The 12,423-nt window shown below is 34.0% G+C and overlaps 1 protein-coding gene across 6 annotated transcripts in view; it reads left to right on the forward strand.

Moving 5' to 3' along the window:
• CDH12 (cadherin 12) overlaps positions 1 to 12,423 on the forward strand; it is a 528,112-nt gene that overhangs the window by 233,335 nt on the left and 282,354 nt on the right. Inside the window, exon 1 of one of the 6 annotated variants that reach the window (XM_051799392.1) lies at positions 4,039 to 4,120. The exons of the other annotated variants lie outside the window; for them this stretch is intronic. The gene's annotated coding sequence lies outside the window, so the exon portion shown is untranslated. Of the gene's footprint in view, positions 1 to 4,038; positions 4,121 to 12,423 lie in introns of those variants that run through there. 6 annotated transcript variants of the gene reach the window in all.

Consider the following 12,423-nt stretch of genomic DNA (forward strand, 5'->3'; position numbering starts at 1 on the left):
CATGGTACTTGTAGATTTTTCATAGAAAAACTGGCTGTGTTAGCTCTTCAGTGTGGTCAAAGATCAGGATGTTGTGAAAAAAAAGATGTGATTTGTGCTTGGTGGTTTTAGCTTTGTCACTGAATTGTTTAGATGTTGTTCAGTTTACTGAGATACCCATTTTGACTTCCTGTTTGGAAAGTAGATAATTCTATAGAAGCAGGCATGATCTGATAACGGTTGTGCTGCTTGTATAGTAAACTCCAACTGCTTCATAATACAGACAGAAAAGCTGTGCATTTGACTTACTTGAACACAGAATTAAAGTGATGTTCTAAAAAAAAAATATCACTGGTACAAAACCTCTTTCATTAGATAATTTTGTCCCCTCTTGAAACCAGATTTATCCCGTGTTGTTTAGCAGTGAAAAGAGGAAGACCTTGGGGAGGCTGGCAAAGTTCCCCTCAGAGCTTTTGTATTTGCATCTTTTATTTGCCTGATTCCCTGGTACAAATCAGAAATCTCTTGTGTATCAATAGGAGCTGGAGAAGCTGCTTTGATTCTTCTTACTACAGGAATGACATCATCCATGACATAGATATAACTTCCACTGATGCCAACCTGAGTTTGGTGTTAGCATTGATCTTGCATTTTCTCTTTGACACTCAATGAGTGCCTACAGCATGCTATCAGGAAAAAAGAATAATTTTTAGGATTTAATTAGATAGCAAGGTTTGACAGACTTCCCACTAGAAATAATGGGAAGAGTCCGATTCTAATAGATCTCTCCCTAGCCCCTGATTTTATAAATAATAGTTACAGTGTTAGGATTAACATCCTGCTTAGAAAGGTGGGAATTAACAAAGTGAAGAAACAGTTGCAAACACCTGTAATCGATAAAAAAAGTTAAGTGAGTAAAAAAGGTTTGTTTTGGCAATAGTCTGGAAAGAGTCAAAATCTTATTTTCAGTATAAGAATAGAAGTAGTCCCCAGATCTGGGATAAAACAATTCAACTGATGACAGTCCTGTTAGGCAGCAGTCTCACTCATTCTATCTTTAGCTGAATATAACATTGAATGTCAGCATTCTTAGCTGAGATGACAGCTTGACTTTGGGTGGGTAGACAGTATAAGTTCCTGTGACAATTTTTTTCTTAATGTTCAGCTACACCCCCAGAGATAAATTTTTGAAAAGCAAAGAACAAAACATAAGGATTTTTGACTGTATAGGTTAGGTTTGTTTTTATATTCCCAAAGTGCTAGAAAGGTACCTATGCTTTCAAAAATAATTACTAGTTGGAAGAAAACATGTTCTTTTAATCTCTTAGTGTGAGCTACCTTTTTTGGTTTGAGGTGTAGAAGTATGAGAACAATGGAGAGCAGGGCAAGGTTAGGTATGGGTATGAAAGGCCACTACAGTCACAAGCTAACAGATCAGAAGAGCTAGAACTATAACCACAGAGGTACAGTAGTAAAACCTTTGCTGCCTTCTTTCCCCTTTAACTAGACTTATTGCAGAATCAGTCTTCCTTATTCTAATCTGTATATAAGGATCTGTACAGACAGTAAGAGCTTAGGTCTTAGTTTGTCAATTTGTCAATTTTCAGCTGTTGATGTACATGAAAAATTGGACTATAACTACCATGAAAAATCTTTATTAATTGAGAGTAATTTCAAGAGACAGTATAGAAGGTTGGTTCTCTCATGAGTACCAGATATACGTGTTGATTAATCTTAGGTGTTCATTGGCACGGGTTTTTTACTTCATGCGTTTGTATTATTATTTCTACTTATACAATATTTTTTTCACTATTTTATTTTTCATATCCTGTTAATTTTTATTGGAGAAGAGCTGATAACATTTTAAAAGTGTGCCAAAGGAAGCAATAACAAGAAATATAATTTCTTGTAGATAATTTCTTTTTCATTGTGTTTTCATTGTTTATCTAGAGAGACTAGAAGAAATAACATAATGATGCATAAATATAATGGATCTCATAAGTATATACCATTTAATACAGCAATTGGTGGTTCAAGCAATTATAAAATACAAGCAGTTATAAAGTAGGAGGTGTGTCTAATGCAGCATTAATAAGATCAAGAGATTGGAAGTCTATGCTTATCTTTCTAGGAGCTCTTGGACAAACCACTTAAACTTGCTCAATTCTGTAAGGTAACCAACTGTTAATATGTTACAAAAACAATACCTTGCTACTTTAGTGACTAGTAAGAGAGCTATATGATTATTTCAAATTAAAATTATTTCAGATGAAAGTCTTCCCTCCCCCTCTCTGTCCCTGTCCACTCCCCCCTGCCTCAAATTTAGGAAGAGAATCTTTCTCTCTCTCAAAAACTGTTAGTGATTATTCTTTTTTTTACATACCCTAAAGAAGTCTGATTTTCATGAAAACTTGCTACTTCTGTTAACCTTAATTTTTATAAATTTAGCACATGTTCCTGACTTAACAAGGGTACCTTGATCTAGAAGGTTGGTTATAAGAAACAAAGCTATTTGTCCCTTATACTTCTGCTTTTCACATACTGTAAAACTAAGATTGCCCTGTTTACATTTTTGCATGCTGATGGATGGATGAACTGACCTTGTGTGGATTAGACCTCTAGGATGGCATACATAATTTTGGAGCCTGAAACAGTTAACAAACACTTAATCTCCAGTTAATAAATAAGCTATAAAAAACATGAAATCTGGCCTGAAAGCAGGTGTTGCTATTGGAAGACAGTGGGGAAAACATATCTGTTTTTCAGTGTGGTTCTTCTGTCTAAATTGTGGTGCTTGATGTGCTCTTTGATCTCTTAGTTCAGTTGGGTATAATGACCTTCTCTTTATTACATTCAATGGTAAGGTAATCTGCCAAGGGCAGCAAAATATGTATTATGTATTCCATTCCTACAATTGGACTCAAATGACTGAAAGTGGATACAAACTTTACAGCTTCTGACAAAAAATTCTGCATTGTCTTTGCCAGTAATTAGGCAGAAGTCTGCTTTTACATTGACTGTCTTTTGTTGATGGTGATAACTGGTTAAAAATAATGAATATATTTTGCAGTGACAGTTTATATTCTTGTTCTTATTTTTTCATAAGAGGGAATTGTGAAAAGTTGTAGGTCTTGTAGGAATCAGTGTAATTTGAGAAATGAGAGCAGCTCTGAAAAAATCTTTTTGCAAGACGCAGTCTATTCAAAATCCAGCTGCATCACAAGTCATGTTTGTGCTGGATATATTCAAAACAGTGAAAGAAACTTTTACTGTATCTGGGACACTGGAAAAAATTGTAAACATTTTAACATTTGATATTAGGTAAAATCTCTCAGTCTTTATTTAGTGGTTTGGAATTTACTTAAAGTTTACTTAGAATTTTTCCCAAAGGAAAACAAGAGGCAAGAACCTCACCTGATATAAACTGGCATGGCTCCACTGAAATCAAGCAACATGGTGTTGGAAGCAGCTGAGTAACTGACTGCTGCTTTCAGAATGGAGGCTGGTCTTTATTCTGCTACTTCACATGTTTGTTTGTTTGTTTATTTATTTATTATTTTTAAATATATGCAGATCTATCACCCTTTGTACTGGAACTAGAATGCCTAACTCATTTATTACCTAAGGTATTTTGTGGTCAAGGGAGAGAGGGCTGCAATTTTCTGTGCAAATAGCAGAAGTACTGTACAGTGGAGTGTACTATATCTATTCATCTCATCTAAAGAAGCAGACAGTAAAGAGGTTCAGTTCTGTGACAGCTTAACCATTAATGACAACTCAAACTTGATTTCATTTCTTCACTTTTTTGGTCTGAAAACACTGGAGCTAAGATTTATTATGTCATTGTCGTCTCTGCCTTTCCTCTGTCTCATCTGTATTCTTTACAGAGCCCATAAACATGGGCTGTCAGCAAGCTAAACCTGTCAGATTTCCACTTCCCCCCTCCTCCGTCTGCTACTATGCTGCCCAAGAAACAACCCTGCATGCTGCACCCTCACTATGATTCTCATGATCACAACTCATTCATCACTGTGACTTCAAACGCAGCTCAACACATTAGGAAAAAGGTCAGGGTTATGAAAGGAAACAAGAAATAAACAACTACCCAGCGGAAGCGGTCGAGCTACAGGAGACGTGGGAGGTAAGATCGGAGCCAATTTCTCTGCCAGCAGCTGTACTGGGCATAAAGTACTTGCTATACAAGTTCTAAGTGTTTTAAGTTGGAGGGCTGTGTAGGGGTTTTCCACAGCTCCTGGTTTATTTCCCAGCATAGAAGCATAGTGAAAGGATAGAAAACCTTAGTTAAAAATGGGAAGGTTATAAAACTTTTTAAAACCTGAATAAAAATGACAGATTTGTTGCTCAGTGACTAGAAACCTGATAGCATACAAGATTGGACTTGAGAGTTCAAAAAAATATCCTTTCAGTGACGAAAGGACGAGTCCTGTGTTTACTTTCTGAACCAAACTTGAAGAATCTTTTGTGTTGGCATGGGGGGAATTTGGTATGGAGGAAAAAGAAATTATTTTATATGAAGCAGTAATATTCCTTTAAGTGGGATCTGCTTCTTCCTATGCTATACTGTCAATGTAGTTAGGTAGTACTTATTTTAAAATTATTCTGACTTACTGATGTCCCTTCTCCATTCTCCTCACTACCACTTTGGTCATTTATCATTGAGCAGGTTTATTTCTTGATCATGAATTATGTTTTTTGCCTTTATGCTTTTTTTTTTTCTTCAATTTCTTGTCACTTTTCATGATAAATAGAAATAGCTGTTAACTCTTTCCTTATTTGCATATTGTGAATCTATACTTGAAATATTGATATGATACCATGCCAATAATTACTTTCTCTCAAGCAATAAGGTAAAAAAAGAGAGGCTGCTGAGTCTAAAATTAATACCTTGTAAAACTCTGTTCAGAAGAGATCGATATAAAGAAATCAGTTTGCGTAACAATAATGTTTTTTCTCATAAATGGTAGTAAGCTTATCAAGATTTTAGTTTTCAGTTTTATTTGTGTATCCAATAATAGGTAAAGAATTTTATATGACCACTGATAATAACATTTTGCACAGCAAACATGATGACTTTGGTCAAACTGTTGAGAATATAAATATATTTATTGACTAGTAATCTTAAAATAAAATAATTCTGACTGTGCTTTATGTGAGCGCAGATTTTTTTATGTTCTAACCATTCTTAACATGCTTCTGTCCAGCTCATGTTAAAAGCTTGTTTTTATGCTTTATGTGTTATTTAAGCTAAATAAAGAATAATAAACTGATTATTTGATAATTTTCTTTTAACAAAAAAAAAATAACAGAAACAACAAAAAAAAACCAAAACCAAACAAAAACCCTTAGTGAAATTATCAGGCAAATGATAAAACCAAAAGCATCCAATGATTTAGCAGGGAACAGGCCATTTTGTGGAGAACAGTTCCCATGATGTCCATTAAATGCAATACTTTGGATGCAACCTTCGAATATGTTAACGCTTGTGCCACTGGCTGTTGAAAGGTGAGAAGGAATACTACTCTACATTTTTACTCTATTTCACATTCTTTTTGAAGCATTTGGTATCATGCTAAAGCTGAAGACAATTTGGCCCAAAGCACTATATACATCTTACAGAGTCACCTATGGGAAGAAAATAGCAGAATTTGCAGAGAAACTTCCTATAATTCAGGAAAGGAACTTTTACATGTAAAAACAAAATAGAGGACTGCTATATCCCCTACTTCTGCACAAGCATTTGTGTTTTCATCAGTAAATGTCTCTGTTCTCAGTTGCCAATAGGAAGCACTTTTCTCTGTGTTCATCATACTCCATGGATTGATAGTATGGAAATTCATCAAATTTGAACACACTGAATATCCAGCTCTAGTGGATAGGGGATGTTAAGTTCCCAAAATCAGGTAACTATATTAACACATTGTATACATAGCAGTGTAACAATTGAAAAAGGCAAAAAGCTGAGCACAAGGAGTTAGGATATTCAGCCAAAAGGCAGTTCAACGCTGAGTTCAAAATAGATAAATTCTAGATTTATGTGACCTGTGGGGAGGAAAATAAATTATGGAGAATAAGAACCAGGGATGAAAACATATTAAAAAAAAAAGCATATTTAAGTTCCCTCAACTTACTGTATGCTGTCAAATCTAAATGCAACATTGTAATACAGAAGAGTTCTGTACTGACGGGACTCATACTCCAAAATAAGGCAACAAATTATGCTAGAAATTTCAAACTTGTGGAGAAAGAGGTTTGAAAGACACATGGCAGCATACCTGTAAAAGAGATTATAACTGTAAAACAATTAAGAGATAAATGTGAGTGGCTCTTTATGAAATACATTGAACTGCAATAACAACATCAGTGGCAGTATGAAAAAGGTGATCCTGCTAAAGGAAAACAAAACGGAGAGTAAGATCAGAATAATAAAGTAAATTGTGGTAAGAAAATGCGACTATTTTAAAAAATAAATAAATGAGAAATAGAAATCTTTTTTTGAGTTTGACTTGTAAAATAGTATAAACAGTGTTGTTATCTGCCACATCACTGCAAACAAAATATAGAGTTGGTGGAGGATGAAAGGAGGAGGAAGAAAAGTCCGGAATCCAGTACTTCCCTCTTTATTGGTGTATTAGGAAGGAGCCAACTCCTAGGCAGTTTATCTCCCAGTATCAAATGAGACTATTTCAGTTATCTTGATCAATACCAGATAAAAATATAGTACAAACCAAAGATTATTTTGCACTGAGATATCAAATATTCTTTTATGTTTCTCTACAAGAGTAAACTAGTAAATATTGAAATTGGCAGACTGAATCTGATAAGTACTTCAAATTTGAAGTAATGTCTTAGAAAAATAAATGAGTATCTTACTTTTCCCTCTTGAATACATAGTAAAGTTTGCGTTACATAATGCACTGCTGACAAAATTGATACCAGAGGGCTGCATTAAGCTATGAGAAATTGTCTTTAACTGAAATATGAAAGGCAGCCATTTTAAAATAAGAAAGCTAAGTACAAAAAGGCAATTTGGAAAGTGATCACTTTCAAATGACAACTCATCTCACCAAGCAAAAATTTGTGCTAGAATTCACCATCTAGTAAATATCACAAATGTTATGTGACAGAACTTGCCTGCTCTTATTTGCTCACAGTCACCAAAACTAGACTTGATTTGCCAGGTTATAAATTAGATTCCTGTAATGAGGATATGTAGGGGTTGGGTTTTGTACTCCTATACTTCTTAAGGAGGATTGTTTCAGTTGCACAAACTTCACTATCCATGCTTAGCAGCTCAACTGACTGCAATCAGTAGTGTATAGACCAAGACAGATTTGCAAAATGACCTAATTTTTTCAATAAAGATCATTGAAATAAAAATCCACTGTCAAGATAGCAGAATACAGAATTTTATTATATACTCAGAGAACTTCTGCATTTGTGTAAAGAAAGGCATAATGACTTCATTATGATTGATGGAGTTCAAGTTTGTATATTGGGTATGACAACTATAATGCTTGCTGTGCGCTCAAGTCAATGTTTGCAACATAAAAGGATGTACCATTCTAAGGATTGACATGACCACTAATCCCTTTTTTTTTTATTTTCTGACAATATTTACTTCCCATTTGACAAAGTATTAAAAAACATTATTTACTGTATGGAATTGGAAAAACATTGAAACACATTCAAATTTCTCTTCAGGAACAGCTAGTACTCTTATTTCTCACATGGGAGCCCCTTTATGGGAGTTCTAACTAGCTGCTTCTTCTATTCCAAGTTCTGTGGATTTTAAGACTTCTTCAAAATGTGAAGAGAAGTGGATACGAACATTTCATGCTTAAGAAATTCTTAGTTTTTATTAGTGGTGTATAGGAAATCAAGTAAGGCCTTATTTTTACCACAATTTATTAATGCAATGCTATTTGTAATGGTATTTATTTAATAAGTATGGTGCTATTCCAGTCACTGAGTATATTTGGACATTGAATTTTTTTTTGGTTCCATTTTCCCTACAAGATTTCCATAATTCAAAAGGACTTGTCAGTTCTCTTGCATGTCTCTGGAATAAAAATCACTGTCTAATATCATCAATGCATCAATGCACAATCTTCCAGTTGTGCTGCTTTACTTTTCATTTTCTTTGACCCCTCCAGTGGAGGCAACCCAAAAGTTCAAACAAGATTAGTCCGTTTCAAACTTCTTGAATGAATATAAATGAAATTATAATTTAGGAAAGAATATATTCGTTTTATAGTTATATTACTTTGTTTTTAAATGTCAATGTTTGAAATTGTTTAAAGTCATTCAAGAGTGCCTAGAATACAGTATTGAAAGTATTTTGTTTCTATTTTCTTTCATATGCTGCCATATAAGGATGTGTAACAGTGCTTGTCATTTTATTTTCTTCAGGTCATAGCCTGTAATATTTTCACCAAAAAACTATATTAAAAAAAAATAAAAAAGAACACCACCAAAGAACCCCACTATTTCCTATAAAAGTCAGAAATTAATTAGTATTGCAAAATTCTACAGAAATTGTAAGAGAGAGAGAATAAGTAAAACAATTTTTTTAAAGTACAGTCAGGTAATTTTATAGTTAGTCTTACAAGAATTATGCAAAACAGTTGGAACTCAAACTACCCACTACATTATGCATTATATTCATTATTGGTACTGTAGTTAATATGTTCTTGACATTCTGTTGCCCATTACAATACAGGGATATAATGAGATCTCTTTTTTAGTGCACCAGGTGTAAAAGGTGTATTATTCAGGATTTCTCAGGCAACCATTGGAATCTAGTCAGCTCTGAGATATGCTTCCTAATAACTGGAGATAATCTGTGCTCTGGTGTGTAACTGTTGTGGTTTAATCCCATCTAGCAACTAAGCCCCACATAGCTGCTTTCTCACTCTCCCCCATGTAGGACTAGGAGAGAGAATCAGAAGGGTAAAAGTGAGAAAACTCATGGGTTGAGATAAAGACATTTTAATAGGGAAAGCAAAAGTTGTGCACAAAAACATAACAAAATGAGGAATTCATTCACTACTTCTCATGAGCAGGCAGAGGTTCAGCTGTCCCAAGGAAAGCAGGCTCCATCACACTTAACGATGACTCAGGAAGATAAACGCCATCACTCCGAAGGTCCCCCCTTCCTTCTTCTTCCCCCAGCATGATATGCTGAGCATGATGCTGTGTGGTGTGTAATATCCCTGTGGTCAGTTTAGGTCAACAGTCCTGACTCTGTCCCCTCCCAACTCCTTGCGCACCCCAAGCCTCCTAGCTGTTGGAGCGGTGTGAGAAGCAGAAAAGGTCTTGATACTGTGCAAGCACTGATCAGGGATAACTAAACATCCCCGTCTTATCAGTGCTGTTTTCAGCAGAAATCCAAGACATAATCCCATACTAGTCACTATGAAGAAAATTAACTCTACCCTAGCACAGTAATTTACAACAGTCCTATACCACATAGAAAACCTTGTATCACATGCCGAGGAGAAAACATATGGTTCAGGTGAACTTTGAGAGAACAAAGAGAACATCCTACCTACTGTATGTCTTGGCTTGAAGTTTTTATATACCAAGATGCAGCACGGGAACAACTTTTGGAGGGAATTAGTAGCTTTCCCTTTCCCTTCATAAGGACTTTGAATGCACCGATGGTGACACTTGCATGCCCAGGAAAGGACAGAATATTCTTGTTAGCCCTCTCTGTTCAAATATAACTGAATGTGAATATTAACTCTCCTTCTGCTGTATTTCATAGCTGAGACAAGGAAGAGATAGATCTAATTCAATGCAGTGATATATTGATGGTTGTGATCAGGACAAGAAAAATTGTCTTTTAATGAGAAACCCACAAAAAACTGTCTTATCCGAAGTAATACAGGTTTTGTTTTAACTCAACAGAGCAGGAATCTATTCTTGAGTATTAAGTTGATATGTCGCTGGCATATTTCAAGAAATATTAGAGTAACCTTACTACTATCATCTCCAGTGCATGTGTAGTTACCAAAAACTTGACTGATACATAAATGGTTTCATTTACAAACCATTTTTCTACTCAGTAAATTCTTTGTCAAGCAACTACTCTTATTCCCTCAAAGTTTAACAGATATACCATTCTTATTTATGACATAAGAAATGTAAAATGCAAAAATTTGGATACATGAACTTATTTAAAATACCACTTTTCCATGTTTGGGTTTAAGAACTATCTCTCTTTTCTAAATGTTTTTTTAATTTTACTGAATGATGTATTTTTATTTTTCCTTTGTGATACTGTTGTAACCCTACATTAGTATGCAAAAATACAGGGAATAGTACTAAAAATAATAAAGTCCCCCTAATATTATCTTAGAGTATTGCTTCTTCAGAGACATTCTGAAAGAATAGATTATAATAAAATCCACCATTGTCCAGTCTGTTCCTTTGTACGTGTCCAGAACATTTCATTAGTGACAATTTGTTTCTGAAGTTGCTTCATACTACTTTTTTTTTTTGCCTGGACATCCCAGGTAAATGCAACGAAAACAAGCTGGACTCAAATATTGCAACATCAGTAGAAGTACTTTCAGATTTCAGATTAATTTTATTTTTACTTATAACAGTTTGTTATTCAGTGGGGGAAATTTCCTTCAAGAAATTTCTCCAGATTTACTTTTTTTAGTTGTCAGCTGTTAATGAAAAGAAAGTCTAAAACAGGGAGCATAAAAAAATGTATAATATTTAAAATTTAGGACAGTGTACCATATAAGTACCTAAAAATACTGATATGAGAAGCTTAAAAAAAAGTTATAAACTTCCCAAATTGATGTTTTTTAACGTATTTTGAAGAAGTTCAGGACGGGGGATATAACTTGATGCATTCCTTTGAAATATTTATATAGTACCAATTGTATTGCATTTTTAATGGAGAAAAAAAAAAGGTGACACCATTGTTTTATTTTTAACTGTTTCTCTGGATGGAACAGTGTTAACAGTGCTTTAGGTACTTCTACATGAGGGGCCAACATAACTTGCAGAATATTTTAGTAATGAATATCTATATGGAATAAATTCAGCTGGATTTCAGAGTTTAGACTAAATATTCATAGTTGGAAAAATCAATATTTTATAATGTGAAAAAAATATTACAAATATAAAGACAATATCAGGATTGATTTTTTATAATTTCACTGTCAGAGACCCTAACTTTACCAAAAAGTGTAGAAATAAAAAAAATTAAGCATTACATCATTAATTAAAATCCTTCTAATTAAAAAAAAAAAGTCTACCTTTTTATATTTTTAAAATGCCTTATTTGTATGCATTTGGATTTTAGAAATGTGTGTCCCTATCCACAAGATGGACTTTGAATCTGATTAGCCTACAAAATACAATTAACTTAAATACCCGCTTTTTTCCCCATGTACTTTTCCAAATATTTTCCAAATTTTTCCCTTCCTATAAAACCATATTAATGAATATATAATCACTGAGTAGCATAATCTTATTTAAGACCTTTCCTTCACTTATTTGTTTTCTGGTTAACATCCTTTTACAGTCTTTACACATAGGGTCTGAATTTTTCCCCATTAGACCAAGAGAAATGCAAATGAAAGCATTAGCCATAGCCATCTTTACTATTAGTGTTCAAATTAAAATTCTGTGAGGCTCAGCCATGCTCTTTTTAATTATTCCTGTTCCCAAAGAGATGAATCTTGGGTTTATCTTCATTTATTTATTTTTATTTCTTCTTTTTTCCTTTGTCATCCTAAACCAATCTTGTACCAAATAGTGCTTGTACCCCAGCACTACACTAGGGTACACCAGTTTAGTTTTATTTGTGTTGCAATCAGAAACCTGGCTTTCATTTTAGAATTTTCACAGGACATTGCCCTACATTATATATGTTCATAAAATATAGTTGAGTTATTCTGTTGGGTTCAGATGAAAATAACTACAATTTTCCATCTGTTTTAATAATTACTTAATCAGAGACAAGACTTAGTCTGAGATTAAAAATATGTGTTCTTCAATCCACCAGAAATATTTAGTTATTCTGTATTCTGTGAAAGGGGAATTTTATTTCTTGCCTCATAAAGGTACTGAGAGCATTAATTCCCTCCAGATTACAAGGCATTTTAATGCTATCAGAATATGAGGAATGGACAGATAAATATATATTGATAGAATTAAATAATGTGCCTGTGATTCTCAAAAGCATCACAGGCAGTTAAATGCTCCATACTCAACTGAAAGTCAAACAAGCAGGATATCCTGAACTTTGGTCTCATGTTCTATTGTAATATAATGGAGGAATAGTACTATTTCATAGTTTAAAAACAGTGGCACATGTGAAATGCCATATAGGGTTGATATGAAGAGGAGCATATTGAGAAGCATATTGTGGAAGGAGACAGACAGACGTACCTACCAGGT

The sequence above is a fragment of the Manacus candei genome, unplaced genomic scaffold (assembly GCF_025592945.1).
Source record: "Manacus candei isolate 608988 ecotype Guabito, Panama unplaced genomic scaffold, ASM2559294v1 h1tg000049l, whole genome shotgun sequence".
Taxonomy (NCBI): domain Eukaryota; kingdom Metazoa; phylum Chordata; class Aves; order Passeriformes; family Pipridae; genus Manacus; species Manacus candei.